Source organism: Musa acuminata, unplaced genomic scaffold (genome assembly GCF_036884655.1).
Source record: "Musa acuminata AAA Group cultivar baxijiao unplaced genomic scaffold, Cavendish_Baxijiao_AAA HiC_scaffold_1136, whole genome shotgun sequence".
In the NCBI taxonomy this organism is placed as follows: domain Eukaryota; kingdom Viridiplantae; phylum Streptophyta; class Magnoliopsida; order Zingiberales; family Musaceae; genus Musa; species Musa acuminata.
The window spans coordinates 3,722,501-3,730,000 of NW_027021348.1; positions in this window are offsets into that span (position 1 = coordinate 3,722,501).

Consider the following 7,500-nt stretch of genomic DNA (forward strand, 5'->3'; position numbering starts at 1 on the left):
CTGGATGGGGCTTTCGTATAGCAGGGACAGTGCTGCCTCTCGCTTCGCTCGCTGTCCGCCGCTCGCCGCTCGCTCGCGCAGCCAAAAATGGCCAGTTTTGTCCCGTTTTTGGGCCGTTTTGGCCTGTTTTTGGGCTGTTCTTGCGTCGCGCGGTGACCGTCGTGAGCGGAGCAAAATGTCAGCAATCTCAGCACCCTGGAACCCCCCGGGTGGCACAGGGCTGGATGGGGCTTTCGTATAGCAGGGACGGTGCTGCCTCTCGCTTCGCTCGCTGTCCGCCGCTCGCCGCTCGCTCGCGCAGCCAAAAATGGCCAGTTTTGGCCCGTTTTTGGGCCGTTTTGGCCAGTTTTTGGCCTGTTCTTGCGTCGCGCGGTGACCGTCGTGAGCGGAGCAAAATGTCAGCCATCTCAGCACCCTGGAACCCCCCGGGTGGCACAGGGCTGGATGGGGCTTTCGTATAGCAGGGACGGTGCTGCCTCTCGCTTCGCTCGCTGTTCGCCGCTCGCCGCTCGCTCGCGCAGCCAAAAATGGCCAGTTTTGGCCCGTTTTGGCCAGTTTTTGGCCTGTTTTTGCGTTGCGCGGTGACCATCTTGAGCGGAGCAAAATGTCAGCCATCTCAGCACCCTGGAACCCCCCGGGTGGCACAGGGCTGGATGGGGCTTTCGTATAGCAGGGACGGTGATGCCTCTCGCTTCGCTCGCTGTCCGCCGCTCGCTGCTCGCTCGCGCAGCCAAAAATGGCCAGTTTTGGCCCGTTTTTGGGCCGTTTTGGCCTGTTTTTGGGCTGTTCTTGCGTCGCGCGGTGACCGTCGTGAGCGGAGTAAAATGTCAGCCATCTCAGCACCCTGGAACCCCCCGGGTGGCACAGGGCTGGATGGGGCTTTCGTATAGCAGGGACGGTGCTGCCTCTCGCTTAGCTCGCTGTCCGCCGCTCGCCGCTCGCTCGCGCAGCCAAAAATGGCCAGTTTTGTCCCGTTTTTGGGCCGTTTTGGCCTGTTTTTGGGCTGTTCTTGCGTCGCGCGGTGACCGTCGTGAGCGGAGCAAAATGTCAGCCATCTCAGCACCCTGGAACCCCCCGGGTGGCACAGGGCTGGATGGGGCTTTCGTATAGCAGGGATGGTGCTGCCTCTCGCTTCGCTCGTTGTCCGCCGCTCGCCGCTCGCTCGCGCAGCCAAAAATGGCCAGTTTTGGCCCGTTTTTGGGCCGTTTTGGCCAGTTTTTGGCCTGTTCTTGCGTCGCGCTGTCACGAACGGTCGTCGCGCACCCGCAACAACTCCGTTCAACGAACCGTTCGTCGCTCACACCCGCATGTACAGCTGCTTGACAGCATGTTTTCTTATGGTTTTGGGTCATTTTGCTTGTAAATATGTAAGTTCGAACAAGCTGCAGCGTTGCAAAGCGACCGTTCACCAAACCGAGCAAAACAGCCCCAAAACAGCCCAAAACGGAGCCGTTTTCGCGTGCCGCGGGAGGTGAGCGGAGTGCTGCCTCCGCTCACCAAAATGTCAGCCAGCTCAGACCCCAGGAACCCCCCGGGTGGCACATGGCTGGATGGGGCTTCGGTTATATACCGGGCGTTGAACACTCTTTCGCAAGTTCGCACGTGACCTTTACGGGAACTTGGTGTTGCGTCCGGGACCAGGTGAGCGGCTGTTTGTGGGCTTGCAGCTGTTCGTTCATCCTTGAAAGCCTTGTTTTTCTCCCCCTCCCTCTTTTCTCTTGTGCACACAAGGTGTTCGACGATTTGCTTGTAAAGCTTCCCTTTTCGCGAGACTTCGGGACTTGTCCGTTGCTCGTTCTTTCGATCTAACTTTCTTTCTCTTTTACAGGTCCTTCGGGACCTGCGAGAGGTTACAAAGTGGCTGATCCTTGCGGAGCAAGATCGCAAGGGCAAAGCGCGACTTAGGCAACGCAAGCTAAGTTTCGCGTCTTTGCAACGAGGGTGACCCGCGACTTAGGCAACGCAAGCTAAGTTCGCGTCTTTGGCCGCAAGGGTGCCTCACGCCTTAGGCAATTCCAGCTAAGGTCGTGACATTGTGGTATCAGAGCGGGCAAGCTCTTCGATCGAACAGCGAACGAACTTCGCAACTTCGCCATGGCAAAGCATCGTGGCGAATCAAGCAAGACGGGGCAAGCCGGAACCTTGCCCCAAGCAGCCGCAGGTGGGCTGCATGTGCACACTCGCTCTCATGCTGTTGGAGCCGCTCACGAGGATCGCGGCAGCGAACAGGATGAGCGAGAAGTTGGCAACTCTCCGCGAGCGGAGGAAGCGCAATCTGGTGCGCTAACAGGAAAAAAGAGTCATAAGGAGAGACTCACGACGGCGGAAACCCGCCTAGATGTTCTAGAAGCGAGCATGGAGGAACTCTACCATGGCCAACAAAGACTTGTTGGGGTAGAGAGCTCGCAAGAGGAAGCGGAGTCCAGGATCGACAAGGTCGAGGCCCTAGTCGACCGACTGTCCGATGACACCAAGGACTCCGTGCAGCACTTGCAAGACGTTGTGGCGGAACTCACGGCGAAGGTGGCTATGCTCACAAGAATGCTAAATGCGGGAGGAGGCAACACCCGCGTTGCACCGCCACAAAACTTGAGGGCACCTGAGCCCCATGGATACGGAGGGGCCAGAGATGCCAAGGAGCTCGAGAACTTTCTGTTCGACATGGAGCAATACTTCCGAGCTACGAGGCCCGATTCTGAAGATACCAAAGTTTCAATAGCAACAATGTATCTGAATGGAGATGCGAAACTTTGGTGGCGAACTCGTTGGGAGGAGATCCAACAAGGTCGGTGTCGAGTCGACACATGGGAAGACTTGAAGCGGGAGTTGAGAACTCAGTTCCTACCGGAGAACACAGAGTTCGTCGCAAGAAGGAAGTTGAGACAACTCCGCCAAAGTACCACCATCCGAGACTATGTAAAGCAGTTTTCTGCACTGATGCTGGACATACAGGACATGTCCGAGAAGGACAAGTTGTTCAGCTTCCTTGATGGTCTGAAACCATGGGCTCAGCAAGAGCTGAATCGAAGGAATGTTACCGACGTGGTCGGGGCAATTGCAGCTGCAGAAAGGCTCACCGACTTCGTTTCCTCTGAAGACCCAGCGAGAAGGAAACAATCTTCAAGCAATCGCCCTCCAAAACATTCTCGAGGGAAAGAGCTCGGGGGCGAACAGAAGAAGAAGAGCTCCCACAAAGGGCCGAACCCAAAAGGCAAGGCCTCAAAACCTGGAGGATGCTTCTTGTGCGGAGGACCGCACATGGTAAGGGAGTGCCCACAGAAGCAGGCACTCAACGCTTTGACAGCTTCCATCCACCCTCCCCGATCGGACAAGGGCAAAGCTGTTGCTCTTAGTTCGAGCAGCTCAGAATCCAGCAGCGACGATGAGGAGTCGCAAGGACCCCGAATGGGAGCAATGCGTCTGTTGAACGCTATGCGGGGTCAAGTGGGGGAGAACACGAAGACGAAGGCACAAAAAGCAGGAAGCAGCGAACTAATGTATGTGGACATTAAGCTAAATGGCCAAACGACCCGTGCAATGGTGGACACGGGCGCTACCCACAACTTCATAGCCGATCGCGAAGCACAGCGACTTGGGTTGACATTGGAGAAGAGCCCAAGCCGAATGAAGGCGGTGAACTCGGAGGCCAGGCGAATCTCCGGGTTGGCGAAGGGTGTTCCTATCAAAATCGGGACTTGGAGCGGTAACACCAACATGATGGCCGTGCCACTGGACGACTTCCAAGTGATTCTTGGAATGGAGTTTATGCATGCGGCGAAGTTGGTGCCGATGCCGTTCTTAAACTCCCTATGTATGATGGGAGGCGATGACCCCTGCGTGGTTCCCGTCTCTCGGAGAGGAACCAAGGAGCCCCAACACATTTCGGCCTTACAATTGAAGAAAGGGGTGCGAAAGGGCGAACTGACATTCGTGGCTGCTATGAAGCTAGAGCCACTCAACGAAGAGGCCATTCAAGAACCTGCTGTAGTGGCGAACGTCTTGAAGGAGTTCGAAGACGTTATGCCACCCGAGTTGCCGAAGACTCTCCCACCACGCAGAGGCGTGGATCACAGTATCGAGCTGGAGCCAGGAGTGAAGCCTCCAGCGAGACCACCCTACCGCATGCCCCCGCCAGAGTTGGCCGAACTCAGGAAGCAGTTAGGTGAACTGCTAAGCGGTGGTCTCATCCGCAGCTCAAAAGCACCTTTTGGAGCTCCAGTTCTCTTCCAGAAGAAACAAGATGGGAGCCTCCGATTATGCGTCGACTATCGAGCCCTCAACAAAGTAACGGTGAAGAACAAGTATCCCATCCCGCTCATCGCGGACTTGTTCGACCAACTGGGCAAGGCCAAGTATTTCTCAAAACTCGACCTTCGGTCGGGGTATTGGCAGGTGCGCATTGCTGAAGGCGACGAAGCGAAGACTACCTGTGTGACCAGGTATGGAGCGTTTGAGTTCTTGGTGATGCCTTTCGGCTTAACCAACGCTCCGGCCACATTCTGTACTCTCATGAACCAACTATTCAAGGAGTATTTGGATAAGTTCGTGGTCGTCTACTTGGACGATATCGTCGTCTACAGCCAAACGCTCGAGGAGCACGTCAAGCACCTTCGGACGATTTTCAAGGTTCTCAGGGAGAACACTTTGTTCGTAAAAAGGGAGAAATGCTACTTTGCTCAAACTGAGATCCTATTCTTAGGGCATCGAATCGGTGGTGGCTCCATTCGGATGGACAAGTCGAAGGTGCAAGCAGTTGCGGAATGGCGAACACCAAAGAAGGTGCCAGAGTTGAGATCCTTCCTTGGATTCGTCAACTACTATCGACGCTTCATTTCAGGATATTCGAAGCGGGCAACCCCACTGACGGAGTTGCTGAAGAAGGAGCAGCCTTGGAAGTGGTCTGACAAATGTGAGATAGCATTCCAAGATCTGAAGGCTGCTGTTCTGGAAGAACCAGTGCTCAAATTGCCAAACTATGGAGAGCCCTTTGAAGTCCATACCGATGCTTCGGACTTTGCTATTGGTGGAGTACTCATGCAAGAAGGTCATCCGGTGGCCTACGAGAGCCGCAAACTCAACGAGACCGAGAGGCGGTATCCAGTGCATGAGAAGGAGATGACAGCGGTGATCCACTGCCTACGAGTTTGGCGACACTACCTCCTCGGGTCGCGATTTGTGCTGAGGACAGACAACATTGCCCTGAGTTATTTCCAAACTCAGAAGAAGCTCTCCCCAAAGCAAGCACGGTGGCAGGACTTCCTGGCTGAATTTGATATGGCAATGGAATACAAGCCCGGGAAGGCGAATGTCGTGGCCGATGCGCTGAGTCGGAAGGTGGAGTGCGTGAATGCTGCACAACTGGAGGGCAGAGGCCAAACAAGTCAGTTACATTCCAACTTCCTTTCTCGAATCAGAGATGGACTGTATAGTGATCCCCAGGCAGTTATCCTGATGCAACTCATCAAAGAAGGCAAGGCACGACGATTTTGGGTCCAGGAGGGACTTGTTTACACAAAAGGGAATAGAGTTTATGTTCCACGAGTGGACAATTTAAGGCGTGAACTCTTGAAAGAGTGTCACGATTCCCTTTGGGCTGGACATCCCGGCATTCACAGAACATTGGCTCTCGTGGAGAGGGCCTTCTACTGGCCAAAGATGGGGATTGATGTGGAGGAGTATGTTCGAACATGCCTTACTTGCCAACAAGACAAGGTGGAGCAACGGAAGCCGGTGGGACTTTTGGAGCCGTTGCCTATACCAGAAAGGCCATGGGAGAGCATTTCCTTAGACTTCATATCTAGCTTGCCGCCTGTAGGGGGACTTGGATCGATACTTGTGGTGGTCGATCGGTTTTCAAAGTATGCAACTTTCATTGCTGCTCCCCTACACTGTTCAGCTGAAGAGGCGGCTAGACTGATGATGAAGGGTGTAGTGAAGTATTGGGGAGTCCCACACAATATTGTTAGTGATCGAGACGCTCGGTTCCTGGGACGATTCTGGACCGAGCTATTCAAATTGTTGGGGTCAAAGTTATACTTCTCTACAAGCCTCCACCCCCAGACGGATGGTCAAACTGAAAGAATAAATTCGCTCTTAGAGCAGTATCTCCGGCACTACGTGAGTGCCAATCAACGAGATTGGGTGAAGCTGTTGGACATCGCCCAATTCTCCTACAACTTGCAGCGGAGCTCTGCATCCAACAAGAGCCCCTTCGAAATTATCACAGGACAACAACCGTCGACTCCGCACACTATGGCAATTGGTTATACTGGGAGTAGTCCATCAGCCTACCATTTCGCAAAGGAGTGGCATCGAAATGCCGATATTGCGCGGGCTTACTTGGAGAAGGCGGCAAAACGGATGAAGAAGTGGGCAGACTTGGGAAGGCGACCACAAGAGTTCAAAGTTGGCGATTTGGTGTTGGTAAAGCTCCAACCAGCATCACTCCAATTCTTCAGGAAAAGAGTCCACAAAGGATTGGTGCGTAAGTATGAAGGGCCCTTCCCAATTATCAGCAGAGTAGGCAATGTTTCTTACAAGTTGCAGCTGCCGGCGTGGTTCAAAATTCACAACGTTCTTCACGCCAGCAACCTGAAGGCCTACCATTCGGATCCGCAAGATGCTTCTCGAAGTATTCCAACTCGGCTACCTCCCATCACAGCCTCCTACGAGAAGCGAGTGGAAACCATTCTGGCGGATCGCAAGATAAAGCTACCCAACGGAGCGGAGCAGACAGAGTACTTGGTGAAGTGGCGAAAGCTTCCCCGAACTGAAGCCTGTTGGGAGCCTGAAGACGCCCTGCGACATGAAGAAGAAGTCATCAACAACTACCAACAAGCGTCGACGAGGGCGTCGACAGTTTAAGTGGGGGAGAATGTCACGAACGGTCGTCGCGCACCCGCAACAACTCCGTTCAACGAACCGTTCGTCGCTCACACCCGCATGTACAGCTGCTTGACAGCATGTTTTCTTATGGTTTTGGGTCATTTTGCTTGTAAATATGTAAGTTCGAACAAGCTGCAGCGTTGCAAAGCGACCGTTCACCAAACCGAGCAAAACAGCCCCAAAACAGCCCAAAACGGAGCCGTTTTCGCGTGCCGCGGGAGGTGAGCGGAGTGCTGCCTCCGCTCACCAAAATGTCAGCCAGCTCAGACCCCAGGAACCCCCCGGGTGGCACATGGCTGGATGGGGCTTCGGTTATATACCGGGCGTTGAACACTCTTTCGCACGTGACCTTTACGGGAACTTGGTGTTGCGTCCGGGACCAGGTGAGCGGCTGTTTGTGGGCTTGCAGCTGTTCGTTCATCCTTGAAAGCCTTGTTTTTCTCCCCCTCCCTCTTTTCTCTTGTGCACACAAGGTGTTCGACGATTTGCTTGTAAAGCTTCCCTTTTCGCGAGACTTCGGGACTTGTCCGTTGCTCGTTCTTTCGATCTAACTTTCTTTCTCTTTTACAGGTCCTTCGGGACCTGCGAGAGGTTACAAAGTGGCTGATCCTTGCG